The 24603-nt window shown below is 39.2% G+C and overlaps 1 long non-coding RNA gene across 42 annotated transcripts in view; it reads left to right on the top strand.

The window, feature by feature from the left end:
- LOC140616885 (uncharacterized) overlaps nt 1-24603 on the top strand; it is an 87806-nt gene that overhangs the window by 47130 nt on the left and 16073 nt on the right. For 11 of the 42 annotated variants that reach the window (XR_012017214.1, XR_012017231.1, XR_012017292.1 and 8 more), the window contains exon 5: nt 18801-18840. The exons of 4 other annotated variants lie outside the window; for them this stretch is intronic. This is a non-coding gene — a long non-coding RNA (uncharacterized lncRNA). Of the gene's footprint in view, nt 1-16669; nt 16892-17933; nt 17975-18800; nt 18841-21380; nt 21461-22935; nt 23038-24603 lie in introns of all 42 variants that reach the window. 27 more of the 42 variants (XR_012017235.1, XR_012017211.1, XR_012017249.1 and 24 more) reach the window with 11 other exon arrangements.

Here is a 24603-nt window from a genome sequence, read left to right as displayed (position 1 = left end):
TCATTTCATCTGAATCTCTGGGGTAAATCCCCAACAGTGCAAATGCTAGGTCATAGGGCAGGTCTATTTTTAACTCTTTGAGGAACCTCCACACAGTTTTCCAGAGTGGCTGCACCAGTTCACATTTCCACCAACAGTGCAGGAGGGTTCCCCTTTCTCCACATCCTCTCCAACATTTGTGGTTTCCTGCCTTGTTAATTTTCCCCATTCTCACTGATGTGAGGTGGTATCTCATTGTGGTTTTGATTTGTATTTCCCTGATGGCAAGTGATGCAGAGCATTTTCTCATGTGCATGTTGGCCATGTCTATGTCTTCCTCTGTGAGATTTCTGTTCATGTCTTTTGCCCATTTCATGATTGGATTGTTTGTTTCTTTGGTGTTGAGTTTAATAAGCTTTTTATAGATCTTGGAAACTAGCCCTTTATCTGATACGTCATTTGCAAATATCTTCTCCCATTCTGCAGGTTGTCTTTTAGTTTTGTTGACTGTATCCTTTGCTGTGCAAAAGCTTCTTATGTTGATGAAGTCCCAATAGTTCATTTTTGCTTTTGTTTCTTTTGCCTTTGTGGATCTATCTTGCAAGAAGTTACTGTGGCCAAGTTCAAAAAGGGTGTTGCCTGTGTTCTCCTCTAGGATTTTGATGGAATCTTGTCTCACATTTAGATCTTTCATCCATTTTGAGTTTATCTTTGTGTATGGTGAAAGAGAGTGGTCTAGTTTCATCCTGCATGTGAATGTCCAATTTTCCCAGCACCATTTATTGAAGAGACTGTCTTTCTTCCAATGGATAGTCTTTCATCCTTTATCAAATATTAGTTACCATAAAGTTCAGGGTCCACTTCTGGGTTCTCTATTCTGTTCCATTGATGAATGTGTCTGTTTTTGTGCCAGTACCACACTGTCTTGATGACCACAGCTTTGTAGTACAACCTGAAATCTGGCATTGTGATGCCCCCAGCTATGGTTTTCTTTTTTAAAATTCCCCTGGGTATTCGGGGTCTTTTCTGATTCCACACAAATCTTAAAATAATTTGTTCTAACTCTCTGAAGAAAGTCCATGGTATTTTGATAGAGATTGCATTAAACGTGTATATTGCCCTGGGTAACATTGACATTTTCACAATATTAATTCTGCCAATCCCATGAGCATGGAATATTTTTCCATCTCTTTGTGTCTTCCTCAATTTCTTTCAGAAGTGTTCTATAGTTTTTAGGGTATAGATCCTTTACCTCTTTGGTTAGGTTTATTCCTAGGTATCTTATGCTTTCGGGTGCAATTGTAAATGGGATTGACTCCTTAATTTCTCTTTTTTCAGTCTCATTGTCAGTGTATAGAAATGCCATTGATTTCTGGGCATTGATTTTGTATCCTGCCACACTGCCGAATTGCTGTATGAGTTCTAGCAATCTTGGGGTGGAGGCTTTTGGGTTTTCTATGTAGAGTATCATGTCATCAGCAAAGAGGGATAGTTTGACTTCTTTGCCAATTTGAATGCATTTAATGTCTTTTTGTTGTCTGATTGCTGAGGCTAGGACTTCCAGTACTATGTTGAATAGCAGTGGTGAGAGTGGACATCCCTGTCTTGTTCCTGATCTTAGGGTAAAGGCTCCCAGTGCTTCCCCATTGAGAATGATATTTGCTGTGGGCTTTTCGTAGATGGCTTTTAAGATGTTGAGGAATGTTCCCTCTATCTCTACACTCTGAAGAGTTTTGATCAGGAATGGATGCTGTATTTTGTCAAATGCTTTCTCTGCATCTAATGAGAGGATCATATGGTTCTTGGTTTTTCTCTTGCTGATATGGTGAATCACATTGATTGTTTTACAAGCGTTGAACCAGCCTTGTGTCCCAGGGATAAATCCTACTTGGTCATGGTGAATAATTTTCTTAATGTACTGTTGGATCCTATTGGCTAGTATCTTGTTGAGAATTTTTGCATCCATGTTCATCAGGGATATTGGTCTGTAATTCTCTTTTTTGGTGAGGTCTTTGTCTGGTTTTGGAATTAAGGTGATGCTGGCCTCATAGAACGAATTTGGAAGTACTCCATCTCTTTCTATCTTTCCAAACAGCTTTAGGAGAATAGGTATGGTTTCTTATTTAAACGTTTGATAGAATTCCCCTGGGAAGCCATCTGGCCCTGGACTTTTGTGTCTTGGGAGGTTTTTGATGACTACTTCAATTTCCTCCCTGGTTATTGGCCTGTTCAGGTTTTCTATTTCTTCCTGTTCTAGTTTTGGTAGTTTGTGGCTTTCCAGGAATGCATCCATTTCTTCTAGATTGCCTAATTTATTGGCATATAGCTGTTCATAATATGTTTTTAAAATCATTTGTATTTCCTTGGTGTTGGTAGTGATCTCTCCTTTCTCATTCATGACTTTATTAATTTGAGTCTTCTCTCTCTTCTTTTTAATAAGGCTGGCTAATGGTTTATCTATCTTATTAATTCTTTCAAAGAACCAACTCCTGGTTTTGTTGATCTGTTCCACGGTTCTTCTGGTCTCGATTTCGTTGAGTTCTGCTCGAATCTTAATTAACTCTCTTCTTCTGCTGGGTGTAGGATCTATTTGCTGTTTTTTCTCTAGCTGCTTTATGTGTAAGGTTAGCTTTTGTATTTGAGTTCTTTCCAGTTTTTGTATGGATGCTTGTATTGTGATGTATTTCCCCCTTAGGACTGCTTTTGCTGTATCCCAAAGATTTTGAACGGTTGTATCTTCATTCTCATTAGTTTCCATGAATCTTTTTAATTCTTCCTTAATTTCCTGGTTGACCTTTCCATTTTTTAGCAGGATGGTCCTTAACCTCCATGTGTTTGAGGTCCTTCCAAACTTCTTGTTGTGATTTAGTTCTAATTTCAAGGCATTATGTTCTGAGAATATGCAGGGGATGATCCCAATCCTTTGGTATCGGTTCAGACCCGATTTGTGACCCAGTATGTGGTCTATTCTGGAGAAAGTTCCATGTGCACTTGAGAAGAATGTGTATTCAGTTGAGTTTGGATGTAAAGTTCTGTAGATATCCGTGAAATCCATCTGGTCCAGTGTATCATTTAAAGCTCTTGTTTCTTTGGAGATATTTGCTTAGAAGACCTATCAAGGGTAGAAAGAGCTAGATTGAAGTCACCAAATATAAGTGTATTATTATCTAGGTATTTCTTCACTTTGGTTATTAATTGATTTAAATATTTGGCAGCTCCCACATTCGGGGCATATATATTGATGATTGTTAAGTCCTCTTGTTGGATAGATCCTTTAAGTATGATATAGTGTCCCTCTTCATCTCTCACTACAGTCTTTGGGGTAAATTTTAGTTTATCTGATATAAGGATGGCTACCCCTGCTTTCTTTTGAGGACCATTTGAATGGTAAATGGTTCTCCAACCTTTTATTTTCAGGCTGTAGGTGTCCTTCTGTCTAAAATGAGTCTCTTGTAGACAGGAAATAGATGGGTCCTGCTTTTTTTATCCAGTCTGAAACCCTGCGCCTTTTGATGGGGTCATTAAGCCCATTCACATTCAGAGTTACTATTGAAAGATATGAGTTTAGTGTCATCATGATATCTATTCAGTCCTTGTTTTTGTGGATTGTTCCACTTCTTCTTAAAGGGGAATTTTAAGAGTCCCCCTTAACATTTCTTGCAGAGCTGGTTTGGAGGTCACATATTCTTTCAGTTCCTGCCTGCTTTCTTGGAAGCTCTTTATCTCTCCTTCCATTTTGAATGAGAGCCTTGCTGGATAAAGTATTCTTGGTTTCATGTTCTTCTCATTTAGGACCCTGAATATATCCTGCCAGCCCTTTCTGGCCTGCCAGGTCTCTGTGGAGAGGTCTGCTGTTACCCTAATACTCCTCTCCATAAAAGTCAGGGATTTCTTGTCTCTTGTTGCTTTAAGGATCTTCTCTTTATCTTTGGAATTTGCAAGCTTAACTATTAAATGTCAAGGTGTTGAATGGTTTTTATTGATTTTAGGGGGGGATCTCTCTATTTCCTGGATCTGAATGCCTGTTTCCCTTCCCAGATTAGGAAAGTTTTCAGCTAGGATTTGTTCAAATACATATTCTGGCCCTCTGTCCCTTTCAGCGCCCTCGGGAACCCCAATTAAACGTAGGTTTTTCTTCCTCAGGTTGTTGTTTATTTCCCTTAATCTGTCTTCATGGTCTTTTAATTGTCTGTCTCTTTTTTCCTCAGTTTCCCTCTTTGCCATCAACTTGTCTTCTATGTCACTCACTCGTTCTTCCACCTTGTTAACCCTCGTCGTTAGGACTTCTAGTTTGGATTGCATCTCATTCAATTGATTTTTAATTTCTGCCTGATTGGATCTAAATTCTGCAGTCATGAAGTCTCTTGAGTCCTTCATGCTATTTTTCTAGAGCCACCAGTAGCTGTATAATAGTGCTTCTGAATTGGCTTTCTGACATTGAATTGTAATCCAGATTTTGTAACTCTGTGGGAGAGAGGACTGTTTCTGATTCTTTCTTTTGAGGTGAGGTTTTCCTTCTAGTCATTTTGCTCAGTGCAGAGTGGCCAAAAGCAAGTTGTATTGGGAAAAGGAGAAAAAGAGAGGAGAGAAAGAAGGAAAGAAAAGAGAAAAAGAAAAAAGAAAAAAGGAAGAAAAATAGAAAAAAAGAAAAAGAAAGAAAGGAAAAAAAGGGTGGGGGAAGCAAACAGAAATCAAAAAGCAAAAAAAAAAAAAAAAAAAAAAAAAAAAAAAAAAAAAAAAAAAAACCCACGGGGGAGTATCTTCTGATTCTGTATACTTTAAGTCCCTTGACTTCCCCTGGAACTTGTCCGTCTAGCTGGTCTTCTGGGGGAGGGGCCTGTTGTGCTCATTTTCAGGTGTTAGCACTTGGGGGAGCTGCTCTGCCCCCTGCCTGGTGCAGGGCTCAGTGGGGGCTGTTTACCCCGTGAGGCCCCAGGAGGAACAACCGCAGTGGCGGGGCCAGCTCTTAGCTCTGGAGTCAGCTCCCGCAGTAACTCCAGAGCTCTCGGTCTGCAGGGCCTGGATGCTCCAGGGCGGGGCCGCTGATCTGCTCAGCTCCGGGCAGAAGCGTCCTTGCTGTCCTGGGCCCTCTCGGCCTCTGCCTGTCCCGGGGGAGGCCAGATCCTGGGCTGTGTCCCCGGCCCCCTGTGCTCCGGGGCCTGCGCTGTTGGATTTGGCTCCCAGCCCGCAGCCCCCTCCGCGGAGCCACCGCCGAGCCCCTCCGAGCTGCTCCGGGTCCCGCCGTGCGAGCTGCAGCCCTTAGGGAGCTCGGCGCACTCTCCCCGGGGCGCAGGTGTCTGTTAGTGTCCCAGGGAGCCTAAGGACATCCCCGCCCTCCTGGGTCCTGCTCCAGCTCCCTGCGAGCCCCTTTCCCCCGGGAAGGTCGGTGCAGCTCCTGCTTCTCCGGGACGGGGCTCTCCTGTCCTGGGGACACTCGCCCCGGCCTCAGCCCGGCTCCTCGCGGGGCCCCTCCCCGTTGGAGGCCTTTTGTTTCTTTATGTCTTTTTTCCCCGTCTTCCTACCTTGATAGAAGCGTGAACTCTTCTCCCTGTAGCATTCCAGCTGGTCTCTCTTTAAATCTCAGGCCGAATTCGTAGATTTTCAGGATGATTTGAAGGTTATCCGGGTAATTTGGTGGGGACAGGTGACTTGGGGACCCTACTCTTCCGCCATCTTGCCCCTCCTCCGTAAGCATGTGTTTTGATAAATATTGGTTCTGTGGCATGTACTCTGATAGCTGTATATTTTACACCAGGGTGTCCATGTTTTACAAGGAAAAAAATGAGGAACATGACAATCTTTCACGTTGTAAAAACTGATATAAGTAATACCTATGGCATTCCCAAATACAGTGTAATTTTTTTTTCTCTACTAACCATGACATATTTGGATCCATTTTAAAAATCAGCAGCATAGATTAGAAAATTGGGATGTGGTGGAGCATTACCTTGGTGCAGTCCAAACCTGATACCAAATATAACTAGAAGAGATGAACAAAATACAAAACAAACAAACAAAAATCTGTTGAAGCATTGGAGAGCTACCAAAGGAGGCAGCACTTGGATGCCAGGATGTAGTCAAAGATGGGAATGCATAACAGTGAGCCTGACATTTTGTGTTGCTTTTCCACTTAAGTCATATGGCTATTAATAAGTGACATAGGTCCAAGGGACTACAAAGTGAAATGGCAAGTGGCAGGAAGAAATGAGGACTCTGAGCTGAGATTTGGCAGTTGCATAGGATAAGGGAGAGAGAATCTTGGAGTTCCATGCTACCCAGGCAGCCAGGACTTGAGAGACCAAGATGCCAGAAAGAATTATCTATGTTTAGGTGAGCTTTTTATTCTCCTCCATATTTCCTATTAAGGCAATTGCTGATTCTAAACTAAGAAGATAAGTCAAATAAGAAGTAGCAGTTAATAGTCCAGGAATTCAAACAGAGATTAAGGAAGTCTCATTAAATTGAGAAGATAAAAATTGGAAGTCAGAAATCTTCAGGAGAGACTATGATGAGTACCTCAGAGTCCCAATTAGGAACATAACATCAGTTAGGGCTATAACTTGGGAGGAAGAGCTTCATTGTCTAATAGAGTAGCCACAAGCTACAGTGCAGCTATTGGGCATGTAAAATGTCCCAGTCCAAATGCAGATATACTCTAAGTATAAAAATACACACCAGATATTTGAAGCCTTATTACAAAAATTAATGTTAACTATCTCATTGACAAGTTAAAGTTATTGTTAAATAATGTAACAATAAAATTACCACCTGCTTTTACTTTCTACTTTTTAAATGTGCTATTAGATAAGTTGAAATGATAAAGTGGCTCATGTTACATTTCTATTGAGTAGCATTTTGAAAAAATGATTCAGAAATAGACCAGCTTTCAAAAAGACTAAAGGTGAGGTTTCAGCTTGATTACTGCCAGGCAGATTTAAGATGATCTTCACCTTTGCTAACTGCCTATAAGAAAACAAAAGAAAATATTCTCTGGATAGCTGTGACTATGGCCAAAGCCTTAGAAAACTATTGTATATATTTAATCAACAAGTATCAGGCCTAGTAGAAGGTAAGACTAAATAATATAAAGCAACAGAAAAAGAAAAAAATAATAATAAAAATAGACTCATAGGGGATTCAGATACTGACATTATCAGACATAAACTCTAAAATAAATTCAATTAGTATGTTTAAGAAAATAGATGCCAAGATGAATAATTTCATCCAGTAACTTACAGTGAAAAAAATCAAAGAGAAGGCCTAGCATTGAAGAGTAAATTAACCAAATTTGAGGGGAAAAAATTGGCTTAATAGTATCTTAGACACAGAGAAGAATAAGAACAGTTAACTGAAAGACAATTTACTAGAAGAGATCCATACTAAAGCAGACAGAAAAAGTGCAAAAATACATAAAAGAACCACAAGCGTATTTGTAATGCAATGAAAAGTCAGAATATTCACACAATTTAAATACCTTAAAGGGAGGAGAGAGAGAATATCTAGAAGTGATATTTGAAGTGGTATTAAGCAAGAATTTTCTAGTAATGATGAAAAGCATGAAGTCCCCCAATTTTAAGATTTATAAACATAGATCATGATAAATACAAAGAAAATTGCATATAAGAATATCAAAGGTAAAATACTAACAATCAAAAACTTGGAGAAAAATCTCAAAAGCTGCTGAAGCACAGTGACATAGTACTTCAGAATATAAGTAGTAAGGCTAACAGTTGACTTCACAACAGAAATTATGCAGAAGACAAGAAAATGGAATGACATATTAAAAGTGTTTAAAATAACTTCTAACCTAGAATTCCATCCACTAAAAATAGTCTTCAAAGATGAAGGTGACATATATCTTGGCTCACACACTCACCAGAGAAAACTTATTTCCAGCAGCACATATTGAAAAAAGGGGGGGGGGGGGACAACTTAGGAAAAAAAAATTGATTAAGACAAGAAGATGAAGTAAAAAATGAAGAGCAATAAAAATAGATATTAATAGTACAAATATGTACATATTAAAGTATACTTTCAATAAATAATAATGATGATAATAATAATGTATGCTTTGAAGGATCTTGAACTCTCCAGGAAATGATGAACATTAATTTATTTTAGACACTAAAATCAAGGACTTACATGGTTATCTCTATGGTAAAAAATTAAAGAAAGGAGAAGAATTGTAACAAAGGAATAGAGTTGAAAAATGGAATGATAAGAATGTTTGCTTCATCCAAATAAAAACAGAAAGAAAAAAGTAAGTTGACAAATAGAAAAAAAATAAGATGACAAATTTAAACTCAAATATATAAGTAGTAACAAACTACATCAAATATAAGCAGATTAGATGCTCTAATGAAAAGACTGGATAAATCTGAAAAAATTGGATGATTTTCTGGCAAAGATTATCAGATTGCATAAAACAAGTGGAAAATTATACATACATATAGATAGATATGAAAAATATAGATGATGTATATCTTTCTTTATATGTCATATATGTATAAGATATATAAGTATATCTATTTTAGAAAGATTAGGAAATTAAAATGGAAAATTTAAGCTATGCAAAAACTAAACACAAGAATGCAAATGTCCAATTTTAATGATAGACAATGTGGACCTTAAGGCAAGAATGTTTCATAATGATGAAAGGTTCAATCTAACAGGATAATAAAAAAATTCTAAATTTATATGCACCAAAATTACAGCATTAAAAGAGAAAGAGAGAGAAAGAGAAAGAGATTGGTAAGAGAAAAAGGAGAAATAATTTGCAATTAGTGTGTGATTTTGGGGGTGCCTGTGTGGCTTAGTGGTTGAGCGTCTGCCTTTGGTTCAGGTTGTGATCCCGGGGTCCTGGGATTGAGTCCTGCATCGGGATACCCGCAGGGAGCCTACTTCTCCCTCTGCCTATGTCTCTGCCTCTCTCTGTATCTCTCACAAACAAATAAATAATATCTTTTAAAAAAAGAAAAAATAGAGTGTGATTTTAACCACCCTGTTCAGCAACTAAAAGAAGAAATAGACAAAAAATTAGTAAAAGTATAGATGATTTCAATCACATGATTATCAAACTTGACCTTATTTACATACATAGAAATCTGTACTCAATAACTTAAGACCATATGCTGAGCCATATGGTCTTGGCAAATTTCTAAAGATTGAAATCACAGAAAGTATATTCTATAACCACAGTGTAATTACAGTAGCAATCAATAGAAACAGAAAACAGAAAAGCTCTGGTACTTGAAATTTATCAATACATTTCTGAAGAACTCAGGATGAGTATTAGAATATATTTTCTGCTGAATGATCATGAAAATGCAACTTTTCAAGTTACATGGGATGCATGTGTGTAGGGGGAAGTGACAGTCTTGAAAGCATTTATTAGAAAGGAAGAGAGGCTGCAAAATCACTGACCTACATGGCCTCTGAAGAAGTTGGTAACAGAAGTGCAAATCAAACTTTCAAGAAAGTAAGATGAAGAAAGCAGTGAGTCATGGCAGAATTATACTCACAAAATTTAAAAATGCACTACAGAGAAAATAGGAAAGTTAAAAGCTCACCTTTCAAAGGACTGCTACAATAAAAATTAAGGACAAACAAATTACTAAGATCGGGGATGTGGAAGGAGGAGGGAGAAACAATACCAGTAAGATAATAGGATATTATAAACAACTTTATGCCAATGATTGTGAAAAGTTATATTAAATGGACAAATTCCTAGTTAAATATAGCTTTTCAAATTTCCTACAAGAACTGCAAGCAATGCTTATTTCTATATTTATTAAACACTTCAAATATATTATTAAAAGCTATTCTCTAAAGAAAACTCTAGAACTGATGGCTTCACTGTTTATTTTTTCAAACATTTAAGGAAGAAATAATGTTCTACAAAGACACCTCCAAAGAATAGAGAAACAAGAAAAGGATTGATTTTCATTTTAGAAAACTAGCAGAGCCCTGATACCAAAACAATAGAAGGGAGAAACAGTTAATGGTAGTCATGATATATTCATGCAAGGGAATACTATACAGCAGTTAAAATAAATTAACTACAATAGAAAATACTATCAGGGACCCCTGGGTGGCGCAGCGGTTTAGCACCTGCCTTTGGCCCAGGGCGCGATCCAGGAGACCCAGGATCAAATGCCACGTGGCTCCCGGTGCATGGAGCCTGCTTCTCCCTCTGCCTGTGTCTCTGCCTCTCTCTCTCTCTCTGTGTGACTATCATAAATAAATAAAAATTAAAAAAAGAAAATACTATCATCATTATATTGAATTAATGGGAGCCAGACAAATTAGAATATGTACTTTATATTATTCAAAAGAGTACATTGAATACACTGCATTTGTATAAAATTTTAAAATAAGCAGAATGACTCTCTGGGGTTAGTCAGTAAGATATTGGTTATTTTTAGTTGGGAGTGAGGGTAAGTAACTGGGAAGGGACATGAGGGGAACCCCTGGTGTATTAATCAAACTGTTGTTTGATTTGGGTGCTGGTTGCATGGATGCTCTCCCTTTGTGAAAAGTCATCAAGCTGCTCCCTTAGGATCTGTGTACTTTTATGTAGATTGAACATCAATGAAAATGTTTACTTAAAAATGTACACAACAACAAATTACAAAGCTGAAAGATACTTTTCTAGGCCATGGGTAAGAAAAAAGAAAGAGAAAGAAAGAAAGAAAGAAAGAAAGAAAGAAAGAAAGAAAGAAAGAAAGAAAGAAAGAGAGAGAGAGAGAGAGAGAGAGAGAGAGAGAGAAAGAAAGAAAGAAAGAAAGAAAGAAAGAAAGAAAGAAAGAAAGAAAGAAAGAAAGAGAAAGAAAGAAAAAGAGAGAAAGAGAGAGAGAAAGAAAGAGAAAGAGAACTTCGATCAACCATGTTAGAAGAAGGACAAATTAACCTTTTATCATCTCTATAGAAAATTGTTTGACAGAAGTGTTGACACATGAAAAGCCAATCAAAGATGTGCAACAACAACAACAACAAAATACAGGAAAACAATGTTAGAGTAGTGTGTCAGTTTCCTCATTGATATAAGTATTATGTTAACTAGAAAAATTCAGCATTGGGATCCCTGGGTGGCTCAGCAGTTTGGCGCCTGCCTTTGGCCCAGGGCATGATCCTGGGGCCCTGGGGTCGAGTCCCACATTGGCCTCCCTGCGGGAAGCTGGCTTCTCCCTCTGCCTGTGTCTCTGCCTTTCTCTCTCTGTCTCCCATGAATAAATAAATAAATAACCTTTAAAAAAAGAAAAGAGAAAAATTCAGCATGTATCATTTAGAATGCTTTTCCTATACATAACAGAAAACCACCTTCCATTAGTTGAAACATAAAGGAAAAATGAGAGCTTGCCTAAGAGGAGGCTCATAGTGAAATATACTTAGGGTTATCTAGAGCTATATTCTTCCCGTCTTTCTGCTTTGCTCTACCCCTGTGTTTAATTTCACTGTGCATCTAGATACTGTGGTGGTTTGCAATGGTAGTTAGCGGACTTCATGATTTTTTGGTACATGTCCAGTGATGGTTGAGAGATGAACCAGCTTCTTCTTAAGAGCAGGAAAGAATGTGTCCCCAACATCTAGCATCTCATTAACCAGAATTGGATCAAATGTTCAATCTTTAAGTAATCTGGAAATGAAATAAAAATATCCTCAGAGCCATCAAACCCAGCCTTGAAAGTGGAACTCTGCTTCTCTAAGGCAAAAGGCTATAAAAGGTGGGCTGGGGATTTGACTAAAGCTGAAGAGGTGTTAAGTAGTAGAATAGGATAATGAGCAGTGAGCACCTCAAGCAGTCATCAGGGTCCTCTAGGAAATATGGAGGCAACATCCATCAGCAATCTCATTCATAGTAGCCCGCCTCATATTTATGTTTTATTCACTAAGATAATTCTTACCTATTGAGAATAGTGCTTTGAATTATTGTCTTCAACTAAGCATCTTTGACAAAGAATTGTTTAAAATCTAGATGTACCTTTGGGTATGGGCTTTAAAGCCTACATAGCATACTTGAATTCTTGTATTAAATCTTTATATGGAATATATTCACTTTTCATATCATACACTAGCTTCAGTCATGTTTATATGTGCATTTCATCCTGGCCCTTAGTTTCCATTGTATATATCGACCACATCTTCTTTATCCATTCATCTGTCAATGGACATTGAGGCTCCTTCCACAGTTTGGCTATTGTGGACATTGCTGCTATGAGCATTGGGGGTACAGGTGTCCTGGTGTTTCACTGCATCTGTATCTTTGGGGTAAATCCCCAGTAGTGCAATTGCTGGGTCATAGGGTAGCTCTATTGTTAACTCTTTGAGGAACCTCCACACAGTTTTCCAGAGTGGCTATACCGGTTCATATTCCCACCAACAGTGCAAGAGGGTTCCCCTTTCTCCACATCCTCTCCAACATTTGTTGTTTCCTGTCTCGTTAATTTTCTCCATTCTCACTGATGTGAGGTGGTATCTCATTGTGGTTTTGATGGAAAGTGATTCGGAGCATTTTCTCACATGCTTGTTGGCCATGTGTATGTCTTCTTTGGTGAAATTTCAGTCCATGTCTTTTTCTTGGATTGTTGGATTGTTTTTTTCTTGGGTGTTAAGTTTAATAAGTTCTTTATAAATCTTTAATACTAGCCCTTTATCTGATATGTCAGGTTTCTGAATACCTTTCCGTAGCATTGAGTACTTGGCACAAGTCGTGCCTTCACACAACCATACATTTTCTTGGAATAGTTGAGGGCAACATTCAGAGAGGAGACTTGGAATAAAGTCACCTGGAAGAAAAGGCAATACCTATAGATAAAGGAATGTTTGCATATGGAGTGAACTCTCGTGATAAAATCAGAATCCTGGCATTTTGCATCAATAGGAGTTAGTATTCCCAAAATGGGCATCTAGGACTTTTGAGCAGGTTCTTAGCCATAGAGCAAATATCAACGCAATTCTTTAACATTATCAGTGCAGGAAACCCTTACTCTGGACCTCAGCTAACAGATGTAGATATTTGTTAACCATGCTGTAATTCAGTCAGCAGTGGTACAAAGTATCTGACTTCATTTCTTATTTGCAATAGATAGGAAAAATCCTCCAAACTCCCTGACTTTCCTTTCCTACAGCTTGTTATCCTGTTACCTTCTTGTCACAGACTGTTGTTATGCTACCAAGCTTCACTTATCACAGATAAGTGTATGTACACCCACACAAAATTAGAGATATCAAAAGGAAATTAAGAAAACAATTCTTTCAATTCAAAATATCAATGTTTATAAAATAATTTACATTGTTCACAATGAACTTCCATGGGCAGACCGGGTGGCTCAGCGGTTTAGTGCCGCCTTTGGCCCAGGGCGTGAGCCTGGAGATCCGGGATCCAGTCCCACGTCAGGCTCCCTGCATGGATCCTGCTTCTTCCTCTGCCTGTGTCTCTGCCTCTCTCTCTCTCTCTCTCTGTGTCTCTTATAACTAAATGAATAAATAAAATCTTTAAAAAAAGAAATGAACTTCCTTATCCATCTGAAATAAAATTTTATTCATAAAACTTTATTTACATGTAAAATCAGTGTCCATTGAAATAATGCTCCACATCCCCCCCAAAAAAATCAAATTTTCACAGCAAGAGGAAAGCAAACATACTCATATTCTAGAAACTATTATCATTCAAACCCTCACTGTCTGAATATTGTAAAAATTATCTTTTTAAGAAACTGTTTCAACACATCTTGTGCTATCTGGGGATATGATATTGAGTCACTTAGGAAGTTACAATGAGATCTCTAAATTTCTGCACATCCCCAAATGGAAAAAACTGTATATAAACTCATCACAAAATGGTGATGAGTAAGGCTGGATCTGCTCATACAAAGTGTAGAACTGAAGCCTAGAATTGGGTAACAAAGATAACATCTTTGTTGCCTCCCTGAGCTATGGTGGAGATAGCACATATTCCAGAGCTGGGTAAATCCAGTGCAGATCTAGGTTGCAATTTATTAGCCAGGTGTCTTCGGAAAAGCCACCTTGCCTCTGTTGGCCCCCACTTACCTCTTTCCATAAGGGAGACCATTTGTCCATTGAACATGCCCTGGGATCAGAACCACCCACAAGTTTCATTACTATCATCAATTAAGGGATGACTTGGGCAGCCCTGGTGGCCCAGTGGTTTAGCGTTGCCTTCAGCCCAGGGTGTGATCCTGGAGACCAGGGATCAAGTCCCACGTCAGGCTCCCTGCATGGAGCCTGCTTCTCCCTCTGCCTCTCTCTCTCTCTCTCTCGAATAAATAAATAAATAAAAATCTTTAAAACAAATTAAGGAATGACTTGAGTCCAGCTCCTTTACTTTCGCGACAGTTTGCTCATCCACAAAATGGGGGAAATGTATAACTTGTAGAGTTTCTGAGAAGATGAAATGAGATATAAGTGGTTCTCAGTGCAGTGGAACCTAGAGGCATTTGATGACACCAAGTGGCCTCTATCCTGTGCCAGGAACTAGCAATGCGGAGATGAACAAACAACAGCAGAGCCTCTGACAGCAAAGAACTCTCCCAAATCGAGCTGTTGTAGAGATTAAATAAGACAGTGTCTGTAAAGGTATGTAGCACATGTGAACGCTCAATGCATGCTACTTTTTTTTTCTTCTCTTTCCTATTTATTTGATGAAAGTTGAATCTTGATGCTCAAAGGCTCCATTTAGGGATGCTTAATGCATAAGAGTCCTAAGTAATTTTCACAACTTAAAATTTTACAATATTTTTGTTTGTTTGTTTTGTTGTTTTTGTTTTGTTTTTCTGCTGCAGGATACGTGGGTATCAGTCGTTTTCAGGGCACCTCCTGTGGCCCCTGCAGTGTTATTCCCTCCACATTCCAGGGTGCTCTCCACAGCCTTGCGAGGGTGTATCGGCCGCATTTTATCAGTGAAGGGAGGTTGAGTGACCTGCCTAAGGGTCCTCGCAGACACTGCCCCCTCCATCCTGCACCTGCTCCTTAGGAGCAGCGCAGCGCACCGAGCACTCCGTCCTCCTGGTTGCGGGTCACAGCAACCGCAGGTGCCTCGGGACATCGTCGGGTCACATTTCAGGGGGCGGGGCAGCTGCGGCGCTGGTCCCCCAGGCAGCCTGATCTGGAAATGAAGCTGCTGCAGGGTGGTGCCTGCATGGCTGAGAGGAGAAAGAGCGGGGGCCGCTCGCCCGGGCTCCCCTGCCCTCGCGCTGCTGCGGGCCGCGGCATGAGCCGGAGCCGAGTCGCGGCGGCGGCGGCCTTGGCAGGAGGAGCCCTGGCGTCGATCTAACGCCAGCAGCAGCAAAGAGAATCAGATCCTCCTCCGGGGAAAGTGGTCTAAAGGGGTTAAGGATCCGAGGACGGCGACAATAGGGACGGGTTGAAAACCCAGAGCGCAGTGCAAGGGGAGCCAGAAGCCGGGAGGTGGCTGGGGAATAATAAAATAAGAGGAAAGCTAAACCAGTGACCCTTGTCGGCAGTGAAAAGCAGCAGATTAGAAAATGTTTCATGCTAATTTCCATGGAGATTTCTTTAATTTATCGAAGATTGCTTCCCGGCTCGCCCGGCGCGCGCCGGCCGTGTCCTCCGCGGTGGCTGCGCCCGGGCTGCAAGCCCCGCGCGGGTGCCTCGGCGCCGCCGACCGCTGTCCCCGCGCGCCCCGCTCCGCGCCTTAGGATGCTTGTCACATGATGGCTTCATCGGGCCCCTCGCCTCCTGATCCTTTCAAGCTCTTTCTCCTGCCTGGCATATCAAAGGAGATTTGTGGGTCACCGAGCCGGGACGCGGCGTATAAAGTCATCAGCCTCCCCGGCACCACCTCGATCATTTGTCACATTGTTCTTGCAACGGGGGCCGAGGCTGGCTGGGGCTCTTTAATAACTGGATTAGTAGTTACGCGAAAAATGTTGGCTTTGAAAGATACGGGAAAAAAAATATGTATACAGGTAGGGACAGAGTTCTCTTATTATGATGAACCCTGCGTGCAATGTACAGAATTGTTGAATTACACTGTGCTGTACCCCTGAAACTGATAGGACACTGGCTGTTGACTGTACTGGAATTAAAACTTAAAAACTGAAACTCCTGAAGCCACTCTTGGGCACAGTGTTAACCAGAATTTAAATCGAAATTTAAAAAGAAATAAAAAATGTAAAAACTTAATAAAAATACAAGCAGAGACAGTCTAATGCGAAATCACACTCTCCCAAATGACATTTATTAGCAGCATAAGATAAAAGAACACATCAGACATTTTAAGGCTTTTTTTTTTTTTACAGAATCCTTACAAATCCTTACTATTATTTGAATTCAATGAACAATTTAAATACTAAACCCTCAGCTGATTTGGCCACAAAATTACAGGCTGCGCTATTTTTTGTTTTTTTGTATGTGTATGTGTGCACAAGCCTTAAAAAAAGCTATTTCAAGCTAACCAAATAATTCAGATTCAGATGCTTTCACCATAATAAATACATTTTAAGTGGAAGTGTTATACAAGGTATATGCATGTGGATAGACCAGTAGTTATGTATTTACAGTATAACATGTAATCTCCAAAATAAGCCCCAGAGATAGGCTCACTATTTTAATGGGTTTCCAGGCTAATTGCTCGTTTGCAGAATTATGTGGGACTGATACAATTGCTTCTTCCTACCTCTTCACTCATTTTTCCTCCTGCTTCACCCAGCTCTCTTAAGGCAGGCAATGAGCACAATTCCCACAGAAGCTACAACGAAAGCCGGAGGCACTGGCTTCAGTAGAAATTTTGTTGGAGTAAAACGGTTCCGCCAAGTCATTTTTGATCAAAGACTTTTCCATGGCTCCAGCTAGCTGCTCATACAGTGTGCAGTCCTTCTACTGTGTTTCTCCCTTACCTAAATGTGTACCTTCAAGCCTGCATTTCCAAAGGGTCAGTGCCACATTGCCTTTCTTTTTGCAGTGCTGATTATTATTAATATACTTTAGTTAGTCATATCTTGAAAGGTCAGGACAAGATTCTTTGGCATTAATTATCTGTTGTAAAATTCCGCCTATAAAATTTGAAGTGTCTCCTTAAAATCTTGTCTCATGATAGTACATAAATTCCCAACTGGAGAGGTGCATTTGGGGAAATACAAAGTGGGCTTTGCATTAAAACTCAAAAGAAGTTTTTTTGCAATAAATGTAACTAAATATAGCAAAGAGATAGTGTATCTTATACAATGTATTATATAAGATACATGTATATCATACAGGATATATGGAGAAATAGAACTTCTTTCTGTGTCTCACATATTAAATTCATCGGGACTATAATTTAGCTAAAGAAAAGTTCTTGAGGCCCCTTTCGAGAAATTTGCTGTTTAGTCAATAGAAATAATTCACAGCTGAGATGTCAGTTATGTGACATTCATGTCACCCATGCCAAGTGGCAGAGGTTGGCAAGGAATTCTATTCTGGTCCATCTGGGTCTCAATAGTATCTCCAGCCCACCTACCAGAAGTGCAGGGCCTACCCATCAAATGAATTCTATTTGCCGTCCCTGATCCAGGTTAACAAGCATATGTTGTGATTGGAACTACTGAAATTGTCTCTTACTACCAGTTCTTAAATACTTAGAAGATGAAGTTTTTATTCCATGGCCCCTATGACAAGAAGATTGATTTTTTAAAAGAAAAGATTGATTGATTGATTTTAGAGAGAGAGAGAGAGAGAGAGAATGTGAGTGAGTGGGGAGGGGGTAGAGGGAGGGTCAGTGGGAGACAGAAGAGAGACAATGTGAAGCAGACTCCCAGCTAAGCACAGGGTCCGAATCAGGGCTTGATCTCAGGATCTGGAGGCAAAATCAAGTGTCAGGGGCTTAACCCGCTGAGCCACCCAGGAGCCCCAGCAAAAAGATTGAATTTATGTGTGCGCCAACCCCAAGTGATTTTGGACAGATGTATGACTCCACTTTGCTGTTCTACTTTCAGAATACTCAAAGCCTCATTTGTGGAATGTAGAGACCCTTTAGGTCAGTCCCAGCATCTGGAAGCATTGCTTACCCTGAAAACTGGATTTGGATTTCAAAAATGAGAAAAGGCATTACCATTTCTAATCAGCTGCCAGTCACTCCCTGCCTACAGTTGTTAATGACATGGTTACAAATGTCCATTGTGAAGAATATGGTCCATAACCAATTACAATATTTTTAAGAGTACCCTAATAAAGATCCTTCATTTTAGCTAACAAAATGCAGATAGGCTATTAAGGAATCTTTTCTTTTCTTTTCTTTTCTTTTCTTTTCTTTTCTTTTCTTTTCTTTTCTTTTCTTTCTTTTCTTTCTTTTCTTTTCTTTTCTTTTCTTTTCCTTCTTTTTTTTCTTTCTTTCTTCCCTTCCTTCCTTCCTTCCTTCCTTCCTTCCTTCCTTCCTTCCTTCCTTCCTTCCTTCCTTCCTTTCTTTCTTTCTTTCTTTCTTTCTTTCTTTCTTTCTTTCTTTCTTTCTTTCTTTTCTTTCTTTCTTCATGCCTACACTTTGTTTCTTAGATACTGATAGGGAGGCATGGGGTCTACAGTAAACATACGAATCTGAAAATGGAGCACATACTTGGAGTTACAGAATTTGGGATTTGATAACCCTTAATCATAACTGTGGTTATGGGTCACAGCTATAAAATGAAGCCTTAGCTGGTATGGTGGGGGGGGGGAGTACCAACCTATTTGTTTCACTTTGTTCTCATTAAGCTCCTGTATTTAATATACAACTTGGTCTCTCATATTCATCTCTTTTTGTCACCCCCTCAAAATTTCAGATTACTTTTGCATTTAATTCCTGGCTTAATAACTGTGTGTTCCCACAGGATCAAATACCATCATCCAGAGTTAAACTTAGGAGGGATGGTAAGTGTTATATCATTAATTTCATAAATATGCAATAGTAAAATTAAGTGTTACCCAGTGCTGTCTGTGTTCGGCAAATTCCTTCGTGTATGCCAGAATATATTAACTGACCATGTGCCTGGGATATTAGATATTCACACTCTGTAAGAAGATTTTCCAAAAGTGATTTCACCTCTTTTGTTTAAGGGTTGTATGGATTGTCAAGATAGGAAATGAGAAAGGAGGATTTTATATCACATCTTAGTGCCCAAACCAGATATGTCACCACTTTCCACTGCGGGTGGAAATGTTCTTAGTGGACTCAGAATCTTATGACACACTTTTATTCTTACGTTAATACTGATGAGAGCTGAGGTATAAGCCAGGAACTATTTATTAGTGTCTTAATGCAGATGATATAACCCAAATAATCTCAATATTCAAACACAATTTTAGAAGCTTTAGCTCTGCTTGCCTTATTGAATAATCCTTTTTTTTTTTTTTTATCTATTTTGGTAATCTGCAGAGTTTCTACTGGTTGATGTTGATGATGACATGTCCAGTCTTCCTTGCTTATGTTTTTTGGAGTATAAATAAATAAATAAATAAATAAATAAATAAATAAATAACTAGCCTGGCCTAAGACATAGGAGATACTAGGAGCAAACAATAGGGAGGAGACATTGCTGTAATAAAGGCTTTTAAAATTTTCAGTACAGTATGTGTGTTCACCCCTTCTCCTTATACCACCTACACTTGCTTGCTCTACCTCTTCAGCCATCAAAAACAAAACAAAACACCAAAAACAACTACAAACAACAAGCTTTTGAATATTGAGTGAGAATAATACCCCAAAACCCAGAAATGGCACATGGATCTCACTTGCTTTCAGAACCTGAGAATAAATGGGTACTGAGAACAGAGCTCTGAGAATAAAATAAACCCTGCCCAAAGTCTTACTTAAGTGATTTCTCAGCCTGGGCACTCCTGACATTTGTGCTGGATAATTCTTGTTGCAGGGCTGTCCTGTGCACAGCAGAATATTTAGCAACATCTCTGCCATCTAACCCACCCCCACTACTCCTATTGAGACAACCAAAAATGTCTCCAGAAATTGCCAAATGTCCTCTGAGGAGGAAAACAGCCTTGGGTTGAGAAGCACTGCTTTAGGATCTTTTACTTTCATACTCCACTCAGAATATTGCTCATCTCTTCCCCTCTTCTCCATCCTTCTCACTTAACATCTTTTCTAGCTTCCTGTTTCTCGTCTTTCAGGTCTTAGCTGAGAAGGCAGCTCCTCTGGGAAGTCCTCCTTGACTTGGAAGGATTCAGGTGTCCCCAGACTTAGCATACATCCATTTTTATGACCTTCCACCTAAGCCCCATGGAGTTCTGGCTCTTTTGAGGACAGGAGCTGAGTCTGGCTCCCATGCACTTTTTGCTTCTCACACTTGTGCCCAACATAGTAGAAAAGGCACCCACGAGTGGATGGTGGAGGCTGGACCAGTAAAGGTGGAGGACTGAATTACAGATGTGCTTTGCATATACTAACCCCCTCCTTTTTGACCTGACAAATGCCAAAACAATCTCTCTTTTCTTAGTAAATCTGGGGCCCTTTGGGGGCCACTTTCCACAAGTGATTCCCCAGCAGCATAATGAAGACTGTTATTTTGAAGGTGACTGCCTGCTTTATTTGGCTGTTAACTTCCTGAAGAACTCATTTAGGAATTTGGGCTGATAAAAATGTCAGCTCTGCCTTGTGCCTTTCATTTCAATATGGCATATTTCCCTGGTTCCCAAACCTTGGGGAAAATTCTCCCCTAGAGAGCAGGAGGAAGCGGAAGCAGACCCCTCCTGGTGCCAATGTTTCCTGCCCTGTTCTCCAGGCAGTCTGCTTGCAGAGAAAGAACACTTGGCAGGCAGCAAGGCCTTTCTGTGGGCGTGCGCAGGAGATTTTCAACCACAATGGCAAGCTCGCACCTTGTGTCTGGCTCCTCTCCTACTTCATTAAGATTTTTCTATTCTGTTCCCTTTCTCATTCTTCTTGGGAAGTGGGCCATTTCAAAAGAAGTGCAATGACTCTAATTTTGTGCTTTCAAAAAGCACAGAAGCAAAATTTGGATACATGTGGATGCGTGGACTTCACATATCAGTAGCGTGGACTCACAAACACTTGGAAGAGAATGCTGTCTGAGCAAGATGCTCTCTCCCCACTAGCCCTGGGGCCTCTCCCTCTTCTTGGCCATGTAAATGTCTCAGCAGGGGATGTAGTAGCTTTAAAAAGACTGTAAAGACACACTGGAAATGAGAAGTTTAGGGTAAATAAGGCATAAAATAGGGAGAAAAAGATTTACTGTCTTGCTTCAGTGCCTCCCCCCACTTTGTCTGCTTACCAAAAAAAAGTCAAATGACATCTTCAGAGGAGGAACGTAAGCTGAGACAGAATCTGCTTGGTACTGGTCTTGAGTGAGTGTGATAGTTCAGTCTTCTTGGGCCCAACCTCCCTCCATTTGACAAAAATACAATGAAATGTAAGCTAATGAACCATTTCCAAATTGCAGGCAATCCAGAAGTCCCTATGTTAAGTAGCATAACTAATTAAGCAACAAAAGACCTCATCTACCCTTGAAATACAATGCAGGTTTGTGAATTGATATGTATCTCTTAATCATTGTTAATGTCATTTATTGAGCATATATTATGTGCTAAACCTCTGAGCTAAGACGGTTATAAGCATAGCCTCATTGTATCAACTTAGTCACCTATGATTATCCCCCACTCACAGGAACAGCAGGATGAAATAGAGTGGCATTTTGCAAGAACCAGACAAACGGACTTCAACCTGATTGCTCAATTTTTTCCAATTAAACTTTAAATTCTGAGATAATTGTAGATACACATGTGGTTATATGGAATAAAAGTTAAGAGATTTGTGATCTTGTATACCCTTTGCATGGTTCCCCCCACCCCATCCCATGGTAACATCTTGAAAAAATTGAGCATGATATCATAACCGGGGAATTCATATCAATACAATCCACTAATCTTATCCAGATTTTCCAGCTTTATGTGTTTTTATTTCCACCCCCCTCTGTCTGCTCTCTCACACTGAGGACTGCAGCCTTGGAGCTTACTCAGGTTTGGGTTCAAACCCACACTGCCAAGTGTGGTCCCCAGGATCTTGAGCAATTACTTAGAAGCCACAGGTCTTAGTTTCTTCATCTCTAAAATCTAGTGTGTATGTTTGTGTGTTTTAAGTATTTAGTTCTTTGCCATTTTATCATATGGGTAGGTTCATGTATCAACATCAGAGTCATGATACAGAATGCTTTCATACCCACAGAGATCTCTGTGTTACCACTTTCCTGCTTCTAACCCCTCCTTAAACCCTTGCGACCACTAACCTGTTCTCCATCTCTATAACTCTGTTGTTTTAAGAGTGTTATGTAAATGGAACCACATACTATATAACCTTTTCAGATTGGCTTTGTTCACTCAGCCTCATTCCCATAGGATTCATCCAGTTGTTGAATGTATTTATTATCTCTTCCTTTTCATTGTTGAGTAGTATTCCATGCTGTGGATGGACCACAGTTTGTTCAATCATTCACCCATGGAAGGACCCTGGGGGTGTTTCCAGTTTTTGGCTACAATAAATTAAACTGCTATGAACACTTACATATAGGTTTAACATCAACATGTGTTTTTATTTCTCTGGGATAAATACCAGGATTACGATTGCTGAACCATGTGATAATTACATGTGTAGTTCTATAAGAAAATGCCAAATGCTTTCCAGAGTGGCTTTACAAGTTTACAGTTTTACCAGCAATGTATAAATGATCTGGTTTTTCCACATCCTCACCAGCTTTGGGTGTTGCCACTATTTTTAATTTTAGTCATTCTGATAGGTCTGTAGTGATATCTCATTGTGGTTTTAACTTGAATATTCCCAATGGCAATTGATATTGAACCCCGGTTTCATGTTGTCTACTTTGGCATGTAATTTTCAATTTTAAAAATGTTACCTTCTCCCTCTGTTAACTGGGATTTTTAAATAGGTAACTATGTATATGAGTCAATATGTAAGGGAATCTATAATCTGTTATTTGGCAGATGGCACTCTGAAGTAGAAAAATAGGTTGCAGTCAAATGACATTCATAGGAACCAGTACCACATGGTCTTTACTGATCTTTTGCCATGTACAAAGCTGTAATGTAAGTAAGCATTGGGAAAAGTATAAATATATATATACACACATATATATATTTATTCAAATTATATATATATACACACACACACAAACACTTTGGACTCTGTAGATTATATTATATATATAATAAGGTGTATATATATACCTTTGACTATATTGTACATATAGTAAAATATTGTATATTAGCTTATATACCATAATTAATATTAAATAAATATATTATATGATATTTATAATGTCTAGTATTAATATTATTAAATACAATATACTATATTAGTTAATATATATTGTAAAATAATAATGTATATTGTACATTAATGTATATTGTTAATGTATATTGTAAAATATATACCATGCATTATATATTAGTTATATATACTATTAGAAACATAGATATAAAAACTCAAGAATATTTAGATAAAGAGAAAATTCCTGGTCTATCTTAGCTTTATGTTTAGCTTTAATTTTAATAAAAAGCTGCTTCAAAAGGCTTGTCACCCTATACAGATCTGTGGTGTAATTTAAAGGTTTTTTTTTATTTTTTAATTTTTCTCTATGGGGACAGTTCACTGTGGAACTCCAGCCCTTTCACTGTGTCTGGGTGGCTGGAGATGCTGGAGGTGTAGTCAGTCAATAGATTCCAGCAAGCAGTGTGTCTCTGACACAGAGGTTGTCCTAATCTGGCAGATCCCCCCACTATTTTCCTTTATTTCAAAACTGTGCTATGTTCTTGATGTTTTGGGCAATCTTCTAATTACCATCTAGAGAGCTAGGTCAATACTCTGTTGAAATCATGAGCTAAAAATAGCACCTACTTTAGTATAAGGCAAGTCACGGCATGACCTAGAGCTGGTTATTCAACACCTCTGAGCCCATTTTTCTCAACGGAGACTCAGGAATGACATTATGGATTTCATAGCATCGCTGCAAGGAGTAAATGGGATGATGATGTGCAGTATTAGACACAGGCTTCGCTTATGGTAATCACCCCCTTCCTAATAAGGTCCCAGTTTCTACTTTTTCTTACCTCTTGCTCCTAGCTTTACTTACTGTGAGCCCTGGTTCTCCACCCACAACAGTATGAGCTACACCTGTGCAGGATAACCCTACAAATTCACTCAAGCTCATGGGGAGTAAGGAGATAAGTCCCTAGTGGCCTTCACACACCAGTCAACCTTTTCCTCAAATACTTTGAAATTATTGCACAAGTTGGAGGGCATACAACCATTATTTTGGAAGATTGATCCATCTATCACAAACCTCTTGTTATTTTCCTTAAAACAGTGAAAAAAAAATTAAAAACCAGCTATCTCTCTGATACATGCTACAAGATGGATTAACCCCGAAGACATTATGCTTGATGAAGTAAGCCAGACATGGAAGAACAGATACTGTACGATTCAATTCATATAAAGTCCTTAATAATAAAATTTGTAGAGTCAGAAAGTAAAATTATGGTGGCCGGGGGCTGGTGGGAAGAGGAAATAAAGAATTAGTGTTTAATGGGTATAGAGTTTCGGTTTTGTAAGATGGGATAGATTCTGGAGATGAGATGTTGATCATCAATGTG

This window comes from Canis lupus, chromosome 2, assembly GCF_048164855.1.
Source record: "Canis lupus baileyi chromosome 2, mCanLup2.hap1, whole genome shotgun sequence".
Taxonomy (NCBI): Eukaryota; Metazoa; Chordata; class Mammalia; order Carnivora; family Canidae; genus Canis; species Canis lupus.
Note: the sequence above shows the minus strand (reverse complement) of the source record. Positions and strands in the feature narration are given on the sequence as shown.